Source organism: Stegodyphus dumicola, chromosome 3, assembly GCF_044657685.1.
Source record: "Stegodyphus dumicola isolate Sdum_Otavi_A_Nest chromosome 3, ASM4465768v1".
In the NCBI taxonomy this organism is placed as follows: Eukaryota; Metazoa; Arthropoda; class Arachnida; order Araneae; family Eresidae; genus Stegodyphus; species Stegodyphus dumicola.
In genome coordinates, this window is record NC_140770.1 from 118,089,489 (window position 1) to 118,116,175 (window position 26,687).

The window sequence follows — 26,687 nt, forward strand, 5'->3', positions numbered from 1 at the left end:
AGAAGGATACACTTGCTGTCTTGTTCTAAAGACGTAATGGCAGTCCTTGTGAGTCCATCCTGCTCTGGGGTAGAGTTTTTGAGGTTCTTAATGGCCTTGTCAAGTTCCACTCTGGAGAAAGACCTGCTAAAGCTGCTGCTGTCGTTCTCACTTAATCCTGGAGCAGTTGTTTGTAGTCAGAGGCTTTTGCGTAATGTTTAGCAAACATGCCACATTGATCTTCAGCAATCCAAACATGGTCTCCTGACTGGTTTAAAATTGATAGGCATTTAAAATTGATAAATTAAAACCATTTGCATTGATGTCAACTCTCATTATTTCTCCCCCTGCAATATTATAGTTATTATCCTGTACTAGTAAAGTAGCGCAGTCTTCCCTGATAGCAGTTATGAGGCCGCCGCTTTGGCGGGAGCTATTCCTGTCTTTCCGATAAATTACCTTACTTGGTAAACGAAAATCATCTAAATTTGAAAGCCAGGTCTCCTGGACTACTAAAATATTACAATGAAATTCTTTCCTATGAACGACAAAATCTTTCTTATTGGAGATGCTTCTTGCATTCCAAGAACAAATAGTTAGCCCCATAGAGCTGGATGAATGCCAAAACTGTAAGAACGGAAAGAGAAAAATAAGTAAAGTGGAAGAATTCAGTTTTCCCACTAACCTTTTCCAATTTTCTTTAGTTTAGTCTAGTCATACTTGCTTTGGTAGAATGCCTCAAGTACTTCAGGGGGAACTTTGGGGATTTTGCTCCCTTGCTTCTCATAGAATCCATGCCAATATTTGACGAGTCCTCAGTACTATCTAATTCAAGGGCCCGTTTTCCATTTTGCTTGTCTTTAATTAATTCCGACAGTTCATTTAGCTTCTTATAAAATTTTTCGCGCATTTTCCAATCGTGTTTTCATATATTTTGGCGTGTTCTAGCAAAATTCTTTCAAAATTTGCGGCTTGTTGTTTTGAAGCCGTTTCAAATGAATTTTGAAGAGAAGCAATTAGTGGTGTTACCACCATCAAAATTTCCTCCTTTGCCAATTTTGACTCCCTGGTTCCAGCCACTTTTGCGTATATCGATTTGCTTTCGATAATTCTTCTTACTTCTGCAATAGGGACGTGGTAATCTTCACTATATTTGATAATTTTGCTCTCTTCTTTATACTTCGGGCAATTTTTTGAAGTGTTTTCGTGATTATTATTGCATAAAACACACTTTATTAACTGACTTTGACATTGCTATCTTTTGTGGTTATCACCACATCTACCACATTTAATTTGCCCTCTACAATTTTTTATTCCATGTCCGAATTTCAGACACTGTGAGCACTGTCTCGGATTATCATAAAACCTCGTTACTCTTTGTGTGGTCAACCGTACTTTTATGAATTCTGGGATGTTGTGTACGATAACTGTGACCAGTACCTTCTCGAAGGGCCTTCTGTTTTTATCAGACCCTTTTATCATAAATCTTCGTAAGCTAATTACATATATATCGTTATCACAGCTAAGTTCTTTAGCTAGCTCAGATAATTCAAAGTCTTCTGGTATATCAGATAGAAGAAATTTACCTGTTAAATCATTCATTGAGAGTGTTGCAGAGACTTTGATATTCAATATCTCTGACAAGCTTTGTACTTGTCAGGCACATTCAGCCGATGCCGTACAAATTAAAAGTCTGCCATCTCTTATGCGCTTAATAAAATCAATATGTTTCACGAACGATAGTTTTTTTCAATTTTATCTTTTAAGCTTTTTGGGTTATTCACATTCAAATCTTTTTCTTTAACACTTATGAAAATTACATAATTTTTAATGCCTCTTTCATAGCATGTTTTCAGAAATAATTCTGTTGGCCAGATCGGACTGAACAGTTGTTCTGTCCCTTGCCCGTTTTCACTGTTCCAATCCATTGTGATTATCCAACGCATTACAACTTAGATAAGAAGATTTCCAGATAGCTCTCTCGGAACTTTAATTGCAGAAATTAAACTAAAAAGTAAAGGAATAAAGGTTACTTTACTTAATAGACTCCGAAAAACAGTATATCACGCCTCCAAGCACTACCCACACACGCACTTCCCCGCAGGTAAACAAACGCGAAAGCCACATTCAGTTATTTTCTACAGCACGTTTAGTTTATTACAAACCAACATGAACTGACGATTACTTTACTCCAGTTCAACAAGCAACTAGTGTGTTGCCACATACATGTAACAATTTGAGTTTCGATTGCTCAACATTCGAAGTTACAGATTCTTGATTAGAAATTACATTTTGTAAAATAGAGTTCGCACATACTCTTGCGTTATCATATTTCTCATTATACTTTCCAACTGTTTCTTCATTATTATATGCATCACTTTATGTTTCATCGGCTTGCAAAAACTCTAAAATTTGCTCATCAATTTTACTTGAACTAGATTTTATCATGGACCGTATAAGAAATAGACTAACCCAAACGGGTTTTCTCCCTCGTCTGAGGCGTTGCCGGCTGCCACCTTGATCACATCCGGAGGAGTAGGGATGACTTGCAGAAATTGAACATTGGTTGCCAATTGCAGCGTCTATAATTGTCAAGAAAAAGCTGGTTGTAGAGCCTCATTTCACAAATTAGAATTTCTACATATTTTTATTTTTGAAACTGAGATTGATTTTTAAAAATTTAGCATATTTATCAAGCATAATTAACGTTCCAAATAATTATAAAGCTATTGCATGCTTTCAAGGCTGGATATTTCTTTAGCTTTTCCTATGCTGTAAGGAAATTTGTAACTACTTCTTTTAGAAAATAATATTTTAAATCTGAACTAATAGAAAATTTCAAACAAGCAATTTTCTCTTGCAATTTTTATGCTTTATATTGATGTAAATAAGTAAAAAATACTAAAATATTTAAAAAAGAATTTTTGAAAGTTTTGTTTAAAATTATAGATGAGTATTATAGCACAATTTCTATAAAGGAATTTTATTTCATAATACATCATAGTGATAAACACTTTTGACTCCTTCAAAATTTTATACATTTAATTCTAATATTAAAATTGTATTTAACCGTAATAATTAATTTTGTTTGTATTTTATAGTGATTATTTTTTAATTTATTTTTAGTTCTCCATAATATTTTTTTTTATTTACTGTTAATTTAATTTATTAGCCCAAAGCGGCGGTAGCCTAGAAAGGCTGTTAGTTTCCGCAGTGGCTAATCGCACCGACGATGCGAATAGCTAATATGCTATTCACACCACCTACGTTCGCGCATGCGCACAAGAAGCCGAGGTACAAGGCAGCCGGTAGTGAGAGCGAAGGTTGTTAACCCTAACTCAGCAATAGAAGAGGTTGTTAATAGTTCACCAGCAAGAGAATAATTTGTGAGTAATAATTATCAAAAACGAAGTCAATCTATATACATGATAATGTTCAGGAAATGATTAGATAAAATAGGGATTTAATGATGGTTCTAATTGCAAGCGAGGACGAGTAATTAGTTAAAAACTCTTTAGTGTATTGACAAAAAGGCTACAGAAATTACTTAAATTCTTTTATTTAACAGAGGAATTTTTATGCAAATTTAGGCCCTAGTCTTATAGCATTGGACTGTCAGAATTTATTATTCAATAAGAAAACTTAGTGAAAATTATAATATTCTTATATATTCATCACTTTTTCAGTATCCACTCATGTTTATAGGTTAAAATGCCATATTCAATATCAAAGTTATTTATGAAATAAAAACCTTATAAAATCTAATAAATAAATCATTTGTGTGTGCAAATTTTCAAATCTAAATCTCTTACATTAAATTATTTCTGTCTTTTAAATTACATCCGATTATTTATTTCAGTTTAATTGATTAATGTGTTTGCACTAATATTTCAAAGTTTTTTGAAGCACTTTTTGTGTCCTGAAAATGGCAAGTATTTCCATAAAAAAATAAGCAGGCACACAGAATAATTCATTTAATAGTTCCTATATTCTCTTTTAACTTATTTCATGTCTAAATTTTCTACACAGAAATCCGGTGTCTAATTTTTAGTATCTTTTATCGCACGAAATTTTTCAAAGAGGAATGAATTAAAGGCTTGACTGAGCAAAACACATCTTTAAAGCTATATGTATTCTGAGAAGTACAAAAAATGTCAACACGATTTTGCCCCCCCCTTCAAATCAGTCATTTAAACTATTCAAACCGTTCAGGAAAAGGATAAACATTGCGAACATAAAAATCTGCCCTTTTTTATATATACTTTAATGAAAGGAAATTTGTTTCTTCTTTTTATAAGAAAAGGAACCCATTTTCCTTTCTAAACATTTGAAAGTCTCAAACTCTTAAAAAATGATAAACTACGCCAAGGTAGTAACTCGCCTTTGACAACTCAATGCGCATGCGTGGTTAATGTTGGTGCGAATCAAGGAGGTTAGAATAGCCTGGGTGCGAATAGCCTAACCTCCTTGGTACGAATAGCTTAAGCGGATAATCGCATTGGTGGTGCGAATAGCATCGGCCGTTAGTTTCGAAGCGGCATTTTGCGCTGTTTTACTATAAATGTCCGTGTCTCCTAGCAAATTGTTGTTACCAAATATTATCGCCCTGTATTATATGTAAAGAAGTTAAATAATGAAGAATCTGCATGAATACATGTATGTTTTTCGCAGTGTGACAAAACGACAAGCACTGTGACAACGAAGCGGCATTTTGCGCTGTTTTACTATAAATGTCCGTGTCTCCTAGCAAATTGTTGTTACCGAATATTATCGCCCTGTATTATATGTAAAGAAGTTAAATAATGAAGAATCTGCATGAATACATGTATGTTTTTCGCACTGTGACAAAAAAGACAATATCTAGAGCCATCAAATTTTGAATAATGTAATCCTCCACCCGAACATGGGCATCTGGGCGGCCGAATTTCGAATTTGTTTTAATCTATTTAATATTTTGTAAATCTTTAACGAATTTTTGATTAACAATCTCAACGAGTTCAGAGCGAGCACTATACGGAAAATAACAGTTTTATCTCCAGTGCGGGAATTCTAAAGATATGCTGTTTTCAAATGTATGTGGTTTACGGGCGAAGAACAGATATTCAACAAATATAGGTAACACACGAAACTGTAAAAAATGTTTCTTTTGGGTGTAATATAAAATCTGAGTGCTTTTAGATTTTATTTTGTCTCTTTTCTTTCCCTTCATTACGCTCAGAAAATTTTATGCTCCGAAATTTATGAATTATTAAAATAACTAACCCACTTTAATGTTAATAATTTAATGATCATAAAATCAAATAAATGTGATCGTTTTGTAATGTTATTATAGTTTGGAAAATCACTGCCTGAAAATGTTCATTAATTTTTTTTTAATTATCAGATTTTGTTTAATTTTACCTTATTTATTTCACAGCATCACGTACTATCAATGTTATCTAATTTTAGTTTATTTCTACGCAAAATTAAGTTCATAAATTTTGTGCTTAGAGTTTTACCAAAGTAAAGATGTTTTTACAAGAATTACGCGTGAAAAAAAAAAATGCGCGAAATGCAGTAAAAAGCGCTTTAATGTGATATATTGAATCCTATTTGGAAAAAAGTGTGGCTTTCATAATCTCATCACTGTACAACGTATCACATTTAATAATTAAAAAGGGTTATGTGATACAAACGCCATAGGTTTCAGTGTTAAAGTAAACCAGATCGTCCCTACTCTTTCTTGCAGACATGTCGGTGACGAGCGCCCCGCCCACTGGGTTAGTCTATCTCTTATAAGGTCCATGGATTTTATTCTTTCCAGTGAAGCGAATTTAATTTCAATGTCCGATTCTTAACTGTTTCCTCTTCAAAAAGAGTGACTAAATTATGTACATTTTAGTAAATGATGTTCTTAACGGCATTCTTTTCTTACTAAAACATACATCGCTTGCATTTGTTATGAACTAATAGTTACTAAATAGTTTCAATAAATATAAATATAATTGACCCTTTACGAGCTTCAGTCACTTCCGATTTGTTAGCAAATGTTGGATAAGACGAAAGAAATCCAAACTGGTTCTTTTAAGAACTCCGCGTATTTATCTTTAACAACAGAAATAAAATATTTTCAAAACAAATTTATTCTAAACATATATTGACAGTGTTGCCATTCAGAGAGAGGACTTTTATAGAGGCAACATGTTCTATAAACTCAATTATTCTCAACGAATGTTTTCGAGCAAGTGCTCGATAGCTGGACAAAAGATAAAAATATTGTCAAATGATAAAAAAAGAAAAACCAAATTCTGAGAATATGAATCTTTATATGGCCTAGATTTCTTCAATAACCGAAAATGAATACTCTTTGATTCAACATGTCCTATAAGCTCGGTTATTTTCAACGAACGTTTTCGAACATGTGCTCGACGGCTGGAGAAAAGATAAAGTATCAAATGATTAAAAAAGTAGAACAAAATTCTAAGATTATGAATGTAATTTGTATGACCTAGATTTTCTTAATAACTGAAAATGAGTAATTCTATATATTTAAGAACCATTATTTTCTTTTAGTGAAGCTTTGCTGTAAAAAAAAAAAAAAAAAAAAAAAAAAAAAAAAAAAAAAACCATCTCTGATACTTTTGATACTAGGACAAGATTTTAAAACTGACCACCTCGCCACCATGGTGATTGCAAGCAGATTATTAATCAGATGTTGGAAAAAATACTTTAACTTCTGCCAGAAGTATGTTCCAGCTCCTAGTTTTGCTATATACTTTTAATTCAAAGTAGGCGATTCTTAAGTTGAGAAGTGAAGACGGAGAAGTGTAAATAGTATACTTAATTCAGCAAGTGTCACATGAAGTGTATTGCCAAGTATGTAGTACTATTTGATTATGTAGTATGCGATAATTTCCCATCCAGTTGCATATACCGCTTCCTTCCGGTTGTTTTGACATTTTCGCAACATAAGTTTCCAAATAAATTAATCTTTAAAATGAACAGATCTTTAACATTAATTGCGATTTCTGGAAAAACTTGGTCTACCGAAATGTAAGAATGATTATTAAAATAAGTAAACAGATGACTAGGAACTTCCATAACTACTAGAAAATTGATTCGTATGTTATTAATAATCTGTAATCTAGCTGTTTTCAGGTTTTGAAATAAAGATTGTTTACCCCCTTTAAAGAAATATTTTTACATGACAACAGTTTTAATATTTTTTGTGAATTTTTGAAGTTTTTTTTTTTTTTTTTTCATTCCATCATCGGACATGTAAATAACGCACAAGCGATGAGTTCACTTCCGTAAATTTTCTGCACTGGCCAAGTATATCGAGATATTCATTTTAATACCTGGAAGTAGTTGCTACCACTTTCGTTCGAAGAAATATGCTGTACCCACTTTTGCAGAAGAAATTCGAGTCCTTACAGTATGAGGAATTTCTGTTTAATTGCCAGTCTACAAATATAAGATCTAGGTAATATATTAATAATAGAGTACCTTTGATTGCTCCAAATTATGTTTTTGCTGGATTAAAAGTGTTTTATATTATATGTTGTTTTAAGCTTCGTTTCTGTCGAATTACGCATTTAAGCAAATAATTACAATGGTATATGACAGTCTTTTTTCTCTCTTATATAAAAAATTATAAGAAGATTACATGGATCTTATATTTTTAGACTGGCAATTGGATAAAAAATAAGAAATGGCACAGATGAAACAGAAATGGCACAGCAGAAACTCTTTATTTTGCAAGAACTTAGATTTCATTTTGAGAAGTGGAAACGACACTTTCTTGTAGTGTGTAAACACTAGCAAATACTTTCAGCTATTAAAAAGAAAATCTTGACATGTTTGTCTAACAGAGAAAACTGTAAAAGTGAACAACAGAGAAAACTGTAAAACTGAACTTATCATCTGTGCCATAATTAATGAGTAACAGCTTCCTCTTAGATAAAAATCACTTTCACATACTCAAATTTGAATGCAGAAATCAGACTGCATATAGACTATATTTGAAAACTTTCTGATTATCCACATCGCCAGCAAAGGGTCTTGAGCTTGCGGGTCACTCTGGAGAGAAACATTTGTTTGGGTATCTTTATGTGCATTTCTGTGATTTTGTATTCTTTTTTTTTTTTTTAATTCCCCACAGAAGCCATACATACTTTTTTTTGGTGTTATTTTTCTCTTCACTTTCTCAAGAGTTAGTTTTTGCTAGCCAAGATTTGTACAAAATCTCTCACAACCTTGACATTGATCGGGCAATGATCATCATTTCTTAAGAAGAGCTGAAATTTCAACATCCACTCCAATGAATTATACCAGTATAATGAAAATAAAAGAAGACAAATGCCACAGTTCCATTAAGATTTGTTAAGGCAGAAACAAATGTACTCCCTCCTAATCAGAAAAATGACTACAGTCAAAAGTTGTTAATTCGGATACCCATAATCCGAACCTCAAAGCTACAAACTTTCTGCGCATGCGTAAGACATTTATGGCTGCGAATGTGCGTGTGCGCAAAATACGTTTATGAATGCGCGTTTAATGTATAACAGACGGTATAAGCTAGGCTAAAATGATCTAATTATCTATTTTAGTTAATGTTGCAGATTGTGTTGTTCCTTAATCTTTGAATTGGATCCGGCTTATTATTTTTTGCAGACTGTTAGAGCAATTTTATGAAAGTAAGCTTGAACTTTCGATTATGTCAAATAGAATTTCTGATATATATTTACTAATATGTAAAGGATCTACAAAGCGAAAGTATGTTTTGAAGTCCATTAAACAAAAAGTGGAATTGATGCAAAAAAATGGATGAAGTCATATCCTTTGTTTATCTAAACTTTAACGTTTGCTTATCTAAACTTTGTTTATCTTTAACGCCGCAGCGCACAATGAATTGGAAGTTGATCTGTCAGCACTATTCTTATCTTCAGGGCAGATGTTTTTATTTTATTTGACTTATAATTCCTTATTAAATGTAGTATTTCATCTTGATGTACTCTGTCTTTGATATGATTTAAATCAAATTCCTCGTCATTATAATTCGTTTCCAATAGCGAAGAAAGTAACAGAGGTTATTAAAAACGAAAAAATTTCAATTAAAAAATTAGTCGGTAGACTCAGCAATTATAGGACTTGAACAGCGGAACTTTGTAACTGAACAAGAAATTATGTCTGTTTATAGAATTAAAGAGAATGTATTATTGCATAAAAAACGAAGCAACTTAAACAACTTGCATTGAAAGAAATGTTTATTAAAGTAAACAAATATTAAGGTTCTTTTTTGTAAATTTTGATACCCTTTAGATAATAATTGTTCTTTATTTCATAAATTACAGTTTCATATTTTTAATTTTATAATTTCTGCATGCCATCTTACCAGATTTAAATTGATGATCTATAATTCGGAAAAATCGATAATCCGGAATCGAAGTCCCGACGAGTCCGGATTAACGACTTTTGACTGTATCGAGTTTCATAGTATATTGTAATGTCCCATTTTTCAAGGAATGCAGGGACATTAAGAGAACTTGACTGACTTGGTGTCACATTTAGAGGAGGGGCAGAAAACTCTCTTCTTGCCTCTGCCAGAAGGGGGGTCTGGCTTTTCCCTTGTTGTAGGGTGGGAGTGAAATAGGAGACTGAATTGGAAAAGCAAAGAATGGCCACAGTGTTTCGCTCATTCCATTATAGAGAAAATGTATTCTAAAATTTCTTAGATTTGATCTGTTCATAGTTTAGTTGTATTTACTGGTAAATGTATTTAGCCTAGAACAGGTCTTGATTCCTTGGCTATGTTACAATATAGTATATGTAATGTTGTAATGTAGTATATGTTACAATATAGTATATTGCATATGTAACGAAGCAGACTTAGATGTAAAAATGTCATAGAAATATTGATGGCATAGATGTAGATATACTGCATTTTGTAGATTTTGATCCACAATGAACAGCAACTTGGGCATATTAAATATTCATTTTTATTTTGGGAAGCATTTGTGGCCACAAACAAATTAGCACCCTACTCGAGCATTTTTCAAGATTATCTATATTTTGGATACTCTAATTTTATTATTATACTCAAGGACCCCATTCCGGATATGAATTCCTGGGGTATTTATAGGGTTCCTTGCCAGTGCGGTTTAATTTACATTGGCCAAACTAAGAGAGCCTTAAAATTTCACGTCAAAGAACATGAGGCATATGTTAGAAAAAAGGAAACACAGAAGTCTTCTGTTGCTCAACATTGTTGGTCCGAAAATCACACTTTCAATTTTTCTGCTGCCAAAATTATTCAAAAAACATCTTCCATTGGAGAACTGGATTTTCTAGAGGCATTTCACATTGATAAAAATCTTTCTGTTCTAGTTAACGATCCTAATTCCAATCCAAATTTGCCTTCGGCTTTTAGAGAAATTAAGTTTTAGTTCTGGTTTCGCCAACAGATGGCGCCACTTGCTTATTCTTGTCCAGGCTTTCTTATCTTATCTAAACATTATTTCCTATCTTGTTCATTTGCGGTTTTGCAGCTGAAGATGATGGTTCGGTAAAACCATCGAAACTAGTCCTGTGAAAATTTTGTAAATTAACGCTGATTTTTGTTGTTTGACTTCTGAATTAGAATGTAAGTTTATGAAAATAGAGACTAAAATAAGTACATTTGTTTATTTATGATTTAGTTTATAGAAATTTATAAAAATTTAGTTAATAAACACTGTTTAAATATAGATCTTTATGGCAGATCTAAAAGACCGTGCTGCTTAGAGGGTTAAAATGATGATAACGTATTGAAACGAAATGTCATTACTTCAATCTCTAAGCCAGGAGTTCTCAAACAAGGGGGAATTTCATACTTTTAGGAGGTGGGAATACAGTCAACCATTTATTTAGCTGTTAAGTTTCTAGTTTATTAATATAAAATACATATTTTATTCAAGCTTTATTATTTAACAGTATTGTCTATACTTTTTACTGTATTTTTAAAAACATATTAAAAATTATCTAAATCTAAATAAATGCATATGTATTTCTCGAGTTTTGAAAAAGGGGGGGGGAAGATCTTTTAGCAATAGTAAAAGGGGTGCATGGGGCAAAATTAGGTTGAGAATTACTATTCTAAGGGGTAGAGATTTGGCCGCCATAACCCTAAACTTCATAAAAGGGCAATGAAAAAATAGCATTTTTTTATTACAATTCCAATATAACCCTCCTACTCTGCACTTCGATTCCTTTCCTTCCAATATACATATACATGTAAAATGAAAAATAGGAAAGATAAATTCACATATAAAACTTTATATTTTTAAATTTAATTAAATACATCCCCTTTTCAAGAGTACATATTGCATTATTTTGCATCATTTATATGCACTGCAAGAACTCTTGCCCAATCACTCCCTAGAACTCAAACAAAGAATTTTGCAATTATAAATACTTCAGCTATGTTCTGCATCTCTTTTCGGCTTGCTTTTGCCTCGGATAGCCATGTCTTTTCATTTATTTTGTTTTTCAACTATTTAAAATACAAGCTGCATACATAAAATTTTCGGGCATGCTTAGCACCCCTAACGTTGTATCAATCATGGATATATCTTAATTATTAAATTATATGTTGAACTCAGCACGTTTGTCTGCAACTCAATTTTTCCATTTATTCAACACCTTTACTATGACACACCTTATTTGTCTGTGAACTATATCTCTCTACAACACATGAGTGAAAAGACCAAAAAGTGAATTGATATCATCTTCCATCAAAACTACATCATCACAGTTTTATATCTTTATTAATTATCCCATCAAATCAGATTTCAACCTAAACACATCAACTGCTTTCTGCACCTCGGTTGCTGGCTGCTTCTCTTTTTACCACAGAGCTATCCAAAATATAGATAGATAATCCAGGCAAGGAATCCTATTCCTGGGGTATTTATAGGAATCCTATAAATACCCCAGGAATTCATATCCGGAATGGGGTCCTTGAGTATAGAAGTTGGAATTTTATTGATGGGAGAGTAAACAACCCGAAAGTTAAATTTCTGCAAAATATGTGCAACTTTATAGCTAATTGATGGAAAGAAGGGAATGACAACAGAATTTTTATAATCTCCTAAAATAAGAGTGTGGCTTTTAGTGTGTTGAGATGAGAATTTTTTAACTGCTTGATTAATAATGTTGGGTGAAAAGCCCCTGTCAATAGCTATTGCTTTTAAATAATTTAGTTCTTCATCAAGGGCTACTTTGTAGGAGCAAACTTGAAGAGCACGGAAAACATAGGAATAAAATGAAGCTAACTTTTGTTTAGTCGGATGACATGATTTAAAGTGTGGTGGAAGGCAAACCGATGAAGGTTTACGGTAAACTGTAGTACTGAAGTTGGATGTGTTACGTGTGACCAGAATGTCGAGAAACGGAAGAGAATTGCAAGTCTCAAGTTCAAAAGTGAACTGAATAGCAGGATCAATAGAATTCATTGTTGAAAGAACTCTATTTAAATCATCTTTATTACCTTCAAACAGGGTAAAAGTATCGTCTACGTAGCGGAACCATGCCGGGAAGTTTAAAGTTTCAAACAATTTTGATTCATAATAATGCATGTAGATATCAGCCAGGATGGGACTGAGGGGGCTTCCCATGGCTAATCCCTCAGTTTGCTTGTAATATTTATTTTGGAAAACAAAATGTGTTTGTTTCAAACAGACTTGAGTGAGAGAAATTAGCTCATCAATTTCGATGCAAGAGAAATGAAATTCGCGAAGTCTGGTTTCTAGACATCTTAATGCACCCTCCACTGGGACATTGGTGAATAATGATTTTACATCAAAAGAAACCATGAGTAAATTACGAGGAGAAATGTTTTTAACCTTTTTTACAAACTCTATTGAATTTTTTATGGTGTAAATGTTATTGTCTAATAGAGTGGAAAATCTAGAAACTAAATATTTAGCTAATGGATACGAGGCAGTACCTAAATTTGATACAATAGGGCGGAAAGGAATACCACTTTTATGAATTTTGGGAAGAGCATATAATCTGGCACAATTCGCAACAGATGGGATAAGCGAATGTTTTAAGTTGCTTGAAATGATTTGCGAAGATTTGATCGCAGTTTTTATTTTGGATAAGTCCGAAGGTGAAGGATCTTTAGGGATCGGATTATATGGTCCTTCGTTTAAGAGTTTAGTGACACCATCGATGTAAGTGTTCTTATCCATGACAACTATCTGGCCACCTTTGTCGGCCTTTGAAATGACAATATCTGGGTTAGAATGAATCTCGCGCATTGTAGCTCTTTCTCTCGCAGTTAGATTTGGTTTCAAAGGTTTATTATTGAATTTCACATTATGAGCGATAAGATGCCTAATCATTTCTTTCTGAGAATCTGAAACTTTACTGAACTTGAAAGCTTTTTCGATAGGAGCCAAAATCTTTGGAATCGAGGGTTTACAGGTTTGTGAAAAGTTAAAATTATATTTTAGAATTCTCTCTTGTTCTTCTGAAAGACTAACATTAGAAATATTAACTATTGGCTTGATGTTTACAATGGGAAGATTTTTTGAACTACTTGAACTGGAAGACTGTAAAAGAAGTTTTTCGAATTTAACTGCAAGGGTGTTTTTATGACAGTTAACTGCATTCTCAATTCTGCATTGAGGGATTAGCCATGGGAAGCCCCCTCAGTCCCATCCTGGCTGATATCTACATGCATTATTATGAATCAAAATTGTTTGAAACTTTAAACTTCCCGGCATGGTTCCGCTACGTAGACGATACTTTTACCCTGTTTGAAGGTAATAAAGATGATTTAAATAGAGTTCTTTCAACAATGAATTCTATTGATCCTGCTATACAGTTCACTTTTGAACTTGAGACTTGCAATTCTCTTCCGTTTCTCGACATTCTGGTCACATGTAACACATCCAACTTCAGTACTACAGTTTACCGTAAACCTTCATCGGTTTGCCTTCCACCACACTTTAAATCATGTCATCCGACTAAACAAAAGTTAGCTTCATTTTATTCCTATGTTTTCCGTGCTCTTCAAGTTTGCTCCTCCAAACTAGCCCTTGATGAAGAACTAAATTATTTAAAAGCAATAGCTATTGACAGGGGCTTTTCACCCAACATTATTAATCAAGCAGTTAAAAAATTCTCATCTCAACACACTAAAAGCCACACTCTTATTTTAGGAGATTATAAAAATTCTGTTGTCATTCCCTTCTTTCCATCAATTAGCTATAAAGTTGCACATATTTTGCAGAAATTTAACTTTCGGGTTGTTTACTCTCCCATCAATAAAATTCCAACTTCTATACTCAAGGACCCCATTCCGGATATGAATTCCTGGGGTATTTATAGGATTCCTTGCCAGTGCGGTTTAATTTACATTGGCCAAACTAAGAGAGCCTTAAAATTTCGCGTCAAAGAACATGAGGCATATGTTAGAAAAAAGGAAACACAGAAGTCTTCAGTTGCTCAACATTGTTGGTCCGAAAATCACACTTTCAATTTTTCTGCTGCCAAAATTATTCAAAAAACATCTTCCATTGGAGAACTGGATTTTCTAGAGGCATTTCACATTGATAAAAATCTTTCTGTTCTAGTTAACGATCCTAATTCCAATCCAAATTTGCCTTCGGCTTTTAGAGAAATTATGTTTTAGTTCTGGTTTCGCCAACAGATGGCGCCACTTGCTTATTCTTGTCCAGGCTTTCTTATCTTATCTAAACATTATTTCCTATCTTGTTCATTTGCGGTTTTGCAGCTGAAGATGATGGTTCGGTAAAACCATCGAAACTAGTCCTGTGAAAATTTTGTAAATTAACGCTGATTTTTGTTGTTTGACTTCTGAATTAGTATTTATTCGGCGTGTTATTGTGTCTTAAACTTACATTCATTAGGATGACATTTACATTATTAAAGAAAGTAAGAAAGCAAATATATACCGAATAACAAAAAGTGCGATGACTGTATAAAGCTGGTTATGCCACTCAGAGGGTTAATCTGAATAATAAAAATCTGAAACAAATTATATTACAGATAGACCCAGATAGAAGAGTTTTTCAAGTCCTTTCTTAAGCAGTCTATACATAGACTTCTCGAAACAGAAAGACTTGAGCTTACTTAAAACCATATAAGTACAATCAGTAAACAACTATAAAATGCTGAAAAGAATTAAAAGGTCACTTAAAATTTTAAAATTTTTCTAGTATAAATTTATTATATGAAGTGTATGTTTTCGGTTTTAGTAATTTCGGAAGGAATCTTCCTGCTGGCATGCATATAACTTACCACGTTTACAATAATTTAGATGGCATAAATTTTCAGTAGTTTGCAGATACAACCAAGCTGACCAGCTCATACCTCTTCAGTGTATTTTTTTAGCAGTTAATTAGTGGGAATTTCTTATTCTCAGGGGAATTTTATTAATCTCACATTGGTGTACCTAAATTATAATGAAAATAACCACTATGTGAGATCTAAAAGGACTAAAAATAATTGGTAACGTATATATTAACACAGTAACCTTGGCAAAGTTTGATGATTTTTTACAGGTAAAAAAGGTGAAAGTTACTTATTGGGTGCATTTTACTGGTTTTCACAGCTTTTTTAAAAGTTTCTCAAACTACATTTATTGTAAGTTGGTAAACGTTATCAACATATAAAAAGTCAACATATTTCAGCAACTTAAAATGCAAATTTTAATTATTAAATAAGGATTATGCGATATCTTAAAAAAGTAAAATGTTTATATTTATCTCCAAATCCTTCCGTAATTTTTTTTTTAAATGTATTTTACCTTCTTATTCAGCGTGGTTTCAAAATACTTAAAGTGGCGTCAAAACACTTTCCCCTTGACAAGTTCTGTTTGAAGCGTTAAACAGAGGAGATTAATAGTTTTGTTTTGTATGATGTTCTGTAAATTTTTTTTTTTTAAAGTTTCTCTTTGCTGATATTAATTTTTAGTTAAGATAAAACTTAGTTGAAGGTTTCATTAAATTTATATGTACTCAATTTGGTAGTTCTTTATTTGGAGAAGAAATGGTTAAACCTTCATGTAGAAGGAACAAAAAATTATCAATTTAGTTTCGACATTTCCTTTTCGATTTATATAAAATATGACATATATATGTATGAAACGGTGTCAAGCTGCAACAGAGGTAGAAGCTGAAGTGTGCAATTAATCCAGTATGGAAGCTCACCAAGAGAAGGTTTTGGTTTAGGTTGAAAAGGTATCATTTCTCGAAATTTGGAGTTCAGGCTCCGAATTAGCTATGTCATCAGCGTTATGTAAGTCATGCAAGATGGATTTATCTAGAAAAGTTATTGCAATTTTTAGAATAGAGAGGAGGAATTCTGGGGTAATCACTAGTTTGAATTATAATTTTGATTACATATTCTTCTTACACACACATATATATATTAAATGTAACTATAAATCTATATATCTATCTTCATTAAAGTGTTTTCAGTTTTTGTATTTTACATAATATTTGGGATGTACTATTTGAATCAGTGATACTTTGATATTATTAGAAAAAGGAGAATCATAGCAAAACACTTAAGAATCACTAGTTCTGTAAACTAAAAGTTGCATAGAATCTTCTGAAACTTTAGTTTCCCAGTCATGAAAGAATACTTAATGCAGCCAGTGCACTATTTTTGCTTTTTCATGTATGTATAATTTGCATACAAACTTGTTTTTTCCAAATATTTTATATACTTCATGTGCACCAAAGTAAAATGTACATTTTGATATATAATTCATACTGTTGTGATTAAAATTACTAAAAATATAAAAAATTAAAAATTTTGGAAGAACCCAAAATTTTAGTTTCAGCAATTTATATCATATAATTTAAAGGTAAATAACCTTTCCCCAACTTTCAATGGACTTTAATGCAGAGAAACTTTATTTATGATTTGAGGGTTTTGTTATAAAATTTAAATAAGTTTTGTTAATTTAAGATATGTTTATGTTATGACAGATTTCAGCTGTGATATGAAATCTTTAGAATTAATTTATTTTTAAATATTTGAAAATATCACTGTTGACATAGTTGAGGTGAATCACATTTTAACACTGTTAGTAAAATATCTGGTTGTAACAAAAGTTTTCTGTCAAAAAAACATTCTCAATAAAGTAAGGGGGGAAAAAATGAAAGCAATACCTTTAGTGCAAGTAGTAATCAGCATCTAAATCTATAATTTTCTGTCAATGTTTTAGTAGTTTTTTAAAGCCGTTAGTGCAGAAACTTTGTGGCCACAGGTTAAAAAAACAGATCAACCTCATTTCGTATGTTCTGTGCAGAATGGAAAATTGCACCTGAGAAATGTAGGTGCAGGTGTGAAAAAAGGTAGAAGTCTGAAGGGGTGATGTTGGGGCTATATGGTGGGTGTGGCAAAAGCAGTTTGAGTTCAGCTGGGGAATGCAGACAAATGTGGTCTTGTATTATCTTGATGGAACATTACCTTTTTGCGATGGAACTAAGTTCGATTTTTTTTTTTTTTTTTTTGATAGCAGTTCAACACTGTTACCCTGTAACTATCCCCATAGACAGACTTCTAGAAGGTTATGGGTCCACCAGCAGCCGAGCAGTAAAGTCGCTGAATACTGGTTGTTTGGTCTGACGTTCGAATCCCACGAACGGGCTGGCTGTATGGGCGTTTTTGTGTTTTTTTCCATGTGTAACGTGTATACAAGCCAGTTTCCATAGAAAATTCTCCACAGAGGCTTCCTTCCCCTTAGGCAGATAGCCCTTAAGGCTTTGCCGTAATGACATAAATCAAACCAAATCTAGCAGATATATCTCATCTAAAAATCTGTTAATAAATAAATAATACAGCAGATGCTCCCCCCACCTTTGCATAGACTTTTGCTGAAGGATGGCCAGATCTGTGATCTCACACCAAGCATTGCACCAAATACAGAATTAGACAGTGCAAGACAAAATAAGCCATTCAGACTGCAAATTCATTTCATTTCAGATTCACAGCATCACTTCAACTACAGTAACAATTAGGGCTGCGGATTCGGATTCGGGCAGTTTTTGGGGTAAAAGGAGTCAGAGTTATTATTTTTATTTATGGATTGTATACATTAATAGATAGTTATTTTATATTTTATTGACATATTAATGAAAAAATATAAGAGAGGAGGATGGATGTGTTATTTGCCATTAGTGATTAAACTGATTAATTTAGTTACAAATCTCACTGGTAAGTTTAGGTAAGCAGCATTAGCAGCAAGAACTCCTAAAAATGATGCCATTCTGAGGAAGCAAGCAGGAAAAGGAGCAATTGTTGATCAAGCAATGCAATAAGGAAGTACATATTTGATAATAATGAGCTTTTTAGAATTAAGAACTTTTTTAGGAGATGTAGATAACCCTAATGTTTCACTAACAGAAAGACTGTGGAATGATCTTGCAGAATTGGAAACTCTTCTTTCTATATGGTATATAGCCACAAAAAAGCTGCAACCTGAAGAATTGACAGGAGGCAAGAAAGGAAGAATGGGATGTTTGTTCTTTCTGAAATGGAGGGTTTCTTCTAGAAGGAATCATTTCTTCAATGAAGAAAAGAGAAACTAGTTTGCTGGACAATGAGATCTTGCTGGGTTCAATATATGGAGATCCGAAACACCGAATTTTCTTGGATGACGAACAAATTAAAAAGGTTAAGAAAGTCATCTATGAACTTTCATTAAGAATAAAATTATTATCACAACAATTGGAAAATTCGAATCGGGACAGTCAAACTTCAGACACTGCAATTGAGTCTCTATCATCCTTTTCCAGTGATGAATTAGATTTTGCGACTTATTTTTGGATAATATTGAAAAGACTAGATAAAGCGAATGAAAATAAAGAAACAAGAGCCTTTAGATATAAAAATGATAAAATACAAATAAGATTTCTACATGGCCTTTGAAGAAATAGAGAAATATGATTGCGCTTACAAGACACCTCTTTTAGAACTTATAAAAATCTATCCTGAAAAGTTAAAAGAAGTAGCGCTAACAGTAACAGCTCTTTCTCCTACTCAAGTTAGTGGGGAAAGACTCTTCACAGCTCTGAAGTTTATCAAATCGGATCTGTGGCCCTCCAACAAAGAAAATCTTGCTGAAGCTGTACTGTTTCTGAGAAATAACTAATGCCAGTTTTTCCATTTCATAATAAATGCCGATTAATATAAATAATTTGCTATGCCATCATTTTTTTTTTTTTCTGTAGCATCTATTACTTCTTTTATATTAAAAAATTTAGCTGTAACCCACGTGTATATGCTTATATATAGATATTATTTACTTAAATCCTGAAAGGGAAGGTGATTAGTGGATGGCTAATTTAAATGATCTAATGTAAAAATGTGTAGCTTATCACTCTCACTACTTAAAAATTTTTTTCCTCCACACATTTGGCTCAGTACTTCAATACTTTGTTCTTAATATGTATTATATGTAAATTAATATATTTTTCTGGCCAAATCTATCCTTTTATTAAATTTTATGGACCCCTTTTCGTTTCAAAGAAGCTTGATAGCCCTCTAGCTTGAAGAATTATGACTTTAACTAACAAATTACTGTATTTTTGAGACTTCAACTACTTTTTTTTGGTCAAACTCACCAAGAGTAAAAATTAGCCATTTTGCATTCACATTTTCTTACCATTCATGAATGGACATCACACAGGACAGGTGCCATGTTGAAAAAAAACTAACATCTACCCCCCCAATATTTCTGGACTCAAATCCCCCTCATTTAAATGCGTTTCATTGGACATTGCTTCCTGGCGTGCGCTTTCCCCCTTGGCGTAGTCTCGCCCAATTGGTGAATTTAATTCTTATCTTTTTCACTCTTGTCTGTTGTTACTTTACAACCCCTCTTTCTGCCATTTTTGTAAAACACCTTCTAGCAGAAAGAAGTCTTGAATTCAGGTAGGTTTTTCATTTCTTCTTTTTGTAGTTATATATTTTGGTCATAAACTGGCCCATTTTTAATCTCTTATTCTCTTTATAAAACATTATTGCTATTACTATTTTTTTAAAGTTATAACTTTTCGGACTAAGATGGTTTACCCATAAAGTTAGTGAATATATTAACTAATAGCAATTTCGCTATTTATTTTAATGCTGTAAATTTGCCTTACCAGGCTTCTTGTATAGTTTTTCCTGCACAAATTAAGTATTTCTCTTATACTTATTAACAGCAGACACGTCGGGAAATGAAACTGGGAAATTGAGACTTGGATACAATTAATATTTGGACTTTTTTAATAAAAAATTTGTTGGCTATCAGTCTCAATGTCCTGTTTGACGAAACGCGTTCTGGAATTTAGCAGAGTTTGAATCATTCATTTCCCTTGAAAATTCATTTCCCTTGAAAAGTCCATGATGACGTTCAAATTAGGCTAATTATTCTATTTACTGCTGCTTATTTTTTAATATAATGTTTTTGTAGTTTTTTCTAATATGTTTTGAGATAGCTTATACTTTATTCTACATACATATTAACTTTTAAATTTGAATCAAGTTAAGCTTTCATCTTTTGCTATTTTTCTTAATTAGTATTTCATGCATATTATGTTTTTACATTTTGCATTACAATTGGATCTTTACTTTGTGTTTATACTTTTTTGCAAAGGAACCTAACTGTCACTTTAGCTCATAGGCTATAGCTTGAAGAATTTACTTTTTAATTTTATTTCAAATTTTGCAAATCAATGCGCACAGGTTTATTTAGTATGTCTTCACCTCACAGGTCTTGACCACAGCAAAATTCTTGACTTTACAGGTTCTTTTCAGTTTAGTTAGTATGCATTTCTTACATTATATATATATATGAGGGAGTCGAGTTGGAGTCATTAAAATTCCAGGAGTCTGATTCAGAGTTGGAGTCTTTTATTTTCCCTACTGACTCCACAGCCCTGGTAACAATAAGATTTAAACACCCTGGCTGTAAGATCCGTACATTTACTAGGACAATCTGAGCAAGATGTTCCACATAGAGCTTCAAGTACAAAACCTACACTCCACACAGAAATGGAAATGTTCACCAAACGCCTCATATTTACCACCTAGAACATTTCTGAAGACCTTTTGACCATAACAGCACCCAAGCAGTTACAGTTCAAATATTCCAGAGAGAATGAGCTATTTATAAACAAAGCAAAATAATTATTATCAAAGCAAAAATAACAATCTGGAAAGAATTCTCTACAAATAATCAATATGTTTATGGAATACATGACAAAATTGCACTGAACAAAGTATTCAAGCCATCACAAATACACTGTCAATTGACAGTAAAACTAGAGTGGCATACTAAATTAACCTTGTATGCAGTCATGGATGCAGTATTTGCCTAGAATAGCAACAATGAAGACACACTTCAGCAACAATCATGTGCCACTCCTCTACAGGATATGCTGCCCGATTACAAGCATTTCACACTTGCAGAAATATCAAACGTCCTCCATCATCTTCCAAAAAAGAAAGCTCCTGGCTCAGGAATATCAGCATATAAGCAGAGGCAGTACATCAACTGTTCATACTTTTGGGAACTCCAGCTATATATGATGAAGATTTATTCCTTTTGAGTAGCTACGAAGAGTGTTCAGATTATTTGAAAGTGCATCCCGCCGAGCACAACTGAGTCACAATTAATATGAAGCCAATGGAAAATAACAACTTCTCTACCATCATATAAGATTTTGATCTCCTCACTGATAGATCAAAGATAGATGGCCATGTAGGAACTGCCTATGTAGTAATCAGCCACTCGCATAAAGTACACCAGTGGGAAGGAAAACTTCAGAATGAAAACATTGTTTTCTAGGGTCTTAGCCATTAGAGAGGCAGTAAAATATGTAATACAGAGCCATCACACCCACACCACCATAAAATCAGATAGCCTTTCAGCAATATACATAGTAGCTAGTCCCAAATGCCCCTCAACTATAAATACCATCAGTCCAAGGTTATCTCAGAAGAAATTTACATGGGAAGATGAATGTATCAAAACTCACGCCGGAACCTATGGCAATGAAGTTGTAGATAAACTAGAAAAGAGGCAGCAAATGAATCTCTGGCAGAAGACATAAACATTCTGTGGCCGAAATCACATCTCAGATGTAGCCTCAGGGTGAAAGCCGTTGCAAAAAAGCAAGAACTATGGGATATAGAAGAACAAGATCATGGAACACATCATCATGTATCATACATAGATTAATAAGCAACAACAAAGATTATATAGATTAGATAAAATACAAAGATTAGGTAGATACAAGATAAGATAAAATACAAAGATTAGGTAGATACAAGATAAGATACAAAGATACATAGATTAATAACAACATTAATACCAACAACGATTAATAAGCAACTATATATCAAGTCATGGCTTGTTTCCTGTATGTTTTGAGTGATTTGGGACTAGTTGTATGGATTAGTGGGGTAGCAGTGACACAGTTAACCGGCCCACTACCTTATTCAATGCTCACTAACTTAAGACCTATGCCTGTGAATGCCAACGATAAATGTGCAACCATTTTCCAAGTACATGATGGTCAAGCAGAAACATCTAAAGATGTTATCACACTTGGCTACTGCCCCAGCTAGACAGGACTTTTCTGAGAAACGAGATTCTGAAGGCACTGATTTAACTGGGAGGATTCGTAGAAAAAGGAGCCCCGCCTGAAGTGAAGTCCCACCTATTGACGTTGACGACCTCTGCGCACGTTGACACATGCGCAGAGGCGTTCACGCGTGCGCGTAAGACCTTTTACGACTGCGCATGTGAGTGTGCGCAAGTGCAGAATACGTTTTCGCGTGCGCATTTTATGTATAATGGACGTATAAGCTAAAATTATCTAATTATCTATTTCAGTTAATGTTGATGATTGCGTTGTTCCTTAATTTTCGAATTGCATCCGGCTTATTATTTTTTGCAGACTGTAAGAGCAATTTTATAAAAGTAAGCTTAAACTTTCGATTATATCAAATAGAATTTCCGATATATATTTGTTAATATGTAAAGGATCTAAAGCGAAAGTGTGTTTTGAAATCCGAAATCTGTTTATCAATTTCACGCTGCTCGGCGGCGGGCGCGTAATGAATTGGAAGTTGATTTGTCAGCACTATCCTTATCTTCAGCGCAGATGTTTTTATTTTATTTGGCTTATAATTCCTTACCAAATGTAGTATTTCATCTCGATATGCTCCGTCTTTGATATGATTTAAAACAAGTTCCTCGTCATTATAATTCGCTTCCGATAGCGAAGAAAAGTGACAGAGGTTATTGAAAACAAAAAAATTTCGATTGACAAATTAGTCGGTGTTCTTGACACAGCAATTATAGGACTTGAACGGCGGAACTTTGTAACTGAACAAGAAATTATGTCTGTTTAATAGAATTAAAGAGAAAGTATTATCACATGAAACGAAGCAAAACTTAAACAACTTACATTGAAAGAAATGTTTAATAAAGTAAACAAATAAATATTAAGCTTTTTCTTTTTGCAAATTTTGATACCCTTTAGATCATAATTGTTCTTTATTTCATAAATTACGGTTTCATATTTTTAATTTTAGAATTTCTGCATGCCATCTTACGAGATTTAAACTGATGATCTATAATCCGGAAAAATCGATAATCCGGAATCGCCGAAGTCCCGACGAGTCCGGATTAACGACTTTTGACTGTATTAAATACATTAGTTTTAAAATGATACAATTTAGAGAGATTTATTATAAACACTATTGCTAGGACAAGGAGTAGAAATAGCCAAATCAAAATGAAGGGTTAAGGGACTGGTGCAAATTAAAATTAGTATATATATATATTTCATAATTACAAAACAATATTTTAAAAAACGAAATATAAACATGCCTAGTATTTTCGTGTATTAAGCTGCTGAAAAATTATCAGTAAAGACATAAAGTAAGAAATTAAGAACTAATTTTTCATTATATTCTTTTTTCTTTAATTTTATGAATTGGGGTATTATTTGTTTGAAAAATTTTGGTTTTAACATTTTTAAAATTTTTTATTGCATTTATAGGATTTTTTGAAATTTATTAATTTAATTATTTGGCTTTGTGAAAAATTAGTTCTTAATTTCTTACTTTATGTCTTTATATATACACATAAATTAATCTAACATCTATATCTTTAAAAATTACTCAACTAGTAAAATTTCATAAAATTATATATTCTTAATATTGAGGAATTAGCAAACTTTTGCTATCAGGGAGATTAGCAATAGGTAAAATGTTATTTAATTGCATGTTTGTAAACTGAGAGATAACAGGGTTTATTAAAAAAAAATTCTTTGTCTTGTAAAATCACACTTTGAAATTTTAATCTGATACATTTGTATCTGGGGCTCTGCAGAAATAATATTTGAGTTTATTTTCATAATAATTAATAATGTATTTAAATAAATGACAATGGCATGTAGTGATATTAATAAAACTTTGTGGTTGCATATCATAGAAATTGTAGCGTAATAGTAGTAAAGAACTTGAAGTACAGAAATTCTTATGAAAGATTTTCATTAAGCTGTTTTGAATCACAGAATTCAAGTTTCTGTGAGAATTTGTACTTGAAAATTACATTTTATGCCTGAATTCCTAACTGAAAATTGAATTGGATTTAGGATACAGCATTTATTCAATAAATTGTGTAATTATTTTAAGATATTCTAGTGGTACTTAAAATTTCATAAAATAATACTGATTAGTGTAGACATTTTCATCCTGATATAGTGATGAATTTCCATAAAGTAGCTAGCTTTAAAACATTGCCTTTGATTTTTAAGCTGTTTTCCTGATAAGTTATCAGACTCAAATTTTGCACATGCATTGTTCATAGATGCAAATACAATGTAGTAAAGCATTTTTTTCAAAATTTGATTTAAATTTTTTAAAATTTAATATTAAAATTATTTTTCTCCCATATTTTTCCTTAACAAACAAAAATCTCAGAATTTTACTGTTTGTGCCAATGGTTAGAATTTAGAAAAAATCTTTTTCCCTCTGTTTGGTATTCATTATTTTAAAATTTCAGCATAAAAATGCATGTGTCTTGTAAAGTTTTGAAAATTCTTCATGTTGTTTGAAGCTTCACATTTGAAACAAGAATGATAAAACGACATTAACTGGGCTATTTCTGCATTTAAAACAAATATATATATACATATATGTTGGTCTATAACTTAGTGTGACTGCTGCAGTAAGCAGAAAAGCACTGGCCTTGGGCATCACATGATTTATTAGAAGCATTAATATTGATTTCATTTAGTTTTTATTTCCTTTATAAAAATCTTCATTTTATTTATTTATTCATTTTTTAAATATGAATTGAGATTTTCTCACTTTTTATAATTGGAGCAAAATTTTTAAAATTAACTTCTCCATCATTCTTAGTGGCCTTTTTTTATCGAAATTCCCAAATTTGTAATGAATTATAAGTGAATAATTACATAACTGAGATTTATTTATTTGTTGCTTTAAGAACAAACCATGTATCTCCATTCCGATGATATTATACAGGAATGGTAGCATTAAATGCCATCGTATTAAATAACAGCTATTGTAATTCATTGCAGATCTTTTCTATGTTTTTAAATCAGTTCTTAATTCTATTTTAATCTTGAAAATGAAAAACTATTACTGATGTGTGAGGAAAAGCACAGGTATTCAGAAAATCTATCACTATGTACTTTTGAGTAATGAACTTTTAGTCATCGATAATAAGTGAATAAAAAAAAAAAAAGTTTTTTTTTCATGTAAAAAAACAAATATCTGAAATTTAACCTCTCTTAGATTTAATTTTAAGATCATAATTTTTTGGGGGCTTTTAAAATATATGTATGATAAAAGTACATTAGAGGATATTTGTTATTGAAACATTGTATGAAAGTACATTTGTTACTGGAAATCATATTTGACCCTTAAAAGGCTGCTTGATGTAGTTCCTCCCCATCTCTCTGAGATCATAAAAATTAAAAGTCCTTCCCCCTTCTTATATTTAAAACTAGAAATGGGGCATTTAAATCTTTACATATCTTTAAAAAGGTTTTGAAAATTTGAATATGTTCACTTTTTTCATTGTTAAAATCTTTAAAAATACTAACTTAAAAACTATTAAATGTTTTGCTATAAAAACTTCTTTTAGCAAATTTCATGAATATCTTTTTAAAAAAACCATATTCTTAAATTCATTTTTCATTAAAGAAAATTTCAGATTTTGCTTAAAAAACTTTCTTCAATATTAATATCTTTTTTTTAATTATTATTCATGTATGAAGAATTCAAAAGATTCGAGCACCTTTTAGGATTAAGGATAAAATTTGAAAAAAATAGGATTTTTCCCATTTCTAACTGAGACTTATTGTTTTAAGAAAAGTGTAACTTTTTACTGTAGTTATTAGTGAATTGGGAGGGGGGAAGGAAAAACAGTTCAAATGTAAGCAACCAGAAGTAGATATAGTTTGCTATTAATTATATTTACAGTTCCAGAAATTTTTAATGTATTAGAACAACTGGTTTGTGTTCTCTATTATGAATAAAAATTTTACAGTAATATAATTTTTTGGTCTGCTTTAATAGTTGCAATTTTTTTAATGTAATCTTCCTAAACTAGAAGTATGTTCAAATGCTAAAAATCATGCAATTTTATATCTGCATATGCTTTTTTTTTTTTTTAA

At 32.0% G+C, this 26,687-nt stretch overlaps 1 protein-coding gene across 1 annotated transcript in view; it reads left to right on the top strand.

The window, feature by feature from the left end:
* The first annotated feature begins 6,286 nt into the window (after nt 1–6,286).
* LOC118205150 (neurocalcin homolog) overlaps nt 6,287–26,687 on the top strand; it is a 173,256-nt gene continuing 152,855 nt past the window's right edge. The window contains exon 1 of the mRNA XM_085813229.1: nt 6,287–6,834. The gene's annotated coding sequence lies outside the window, so the exon portion shown is untranslated. The remainder of the gene's footprint in view (nt 6,835–26,687) is intronic.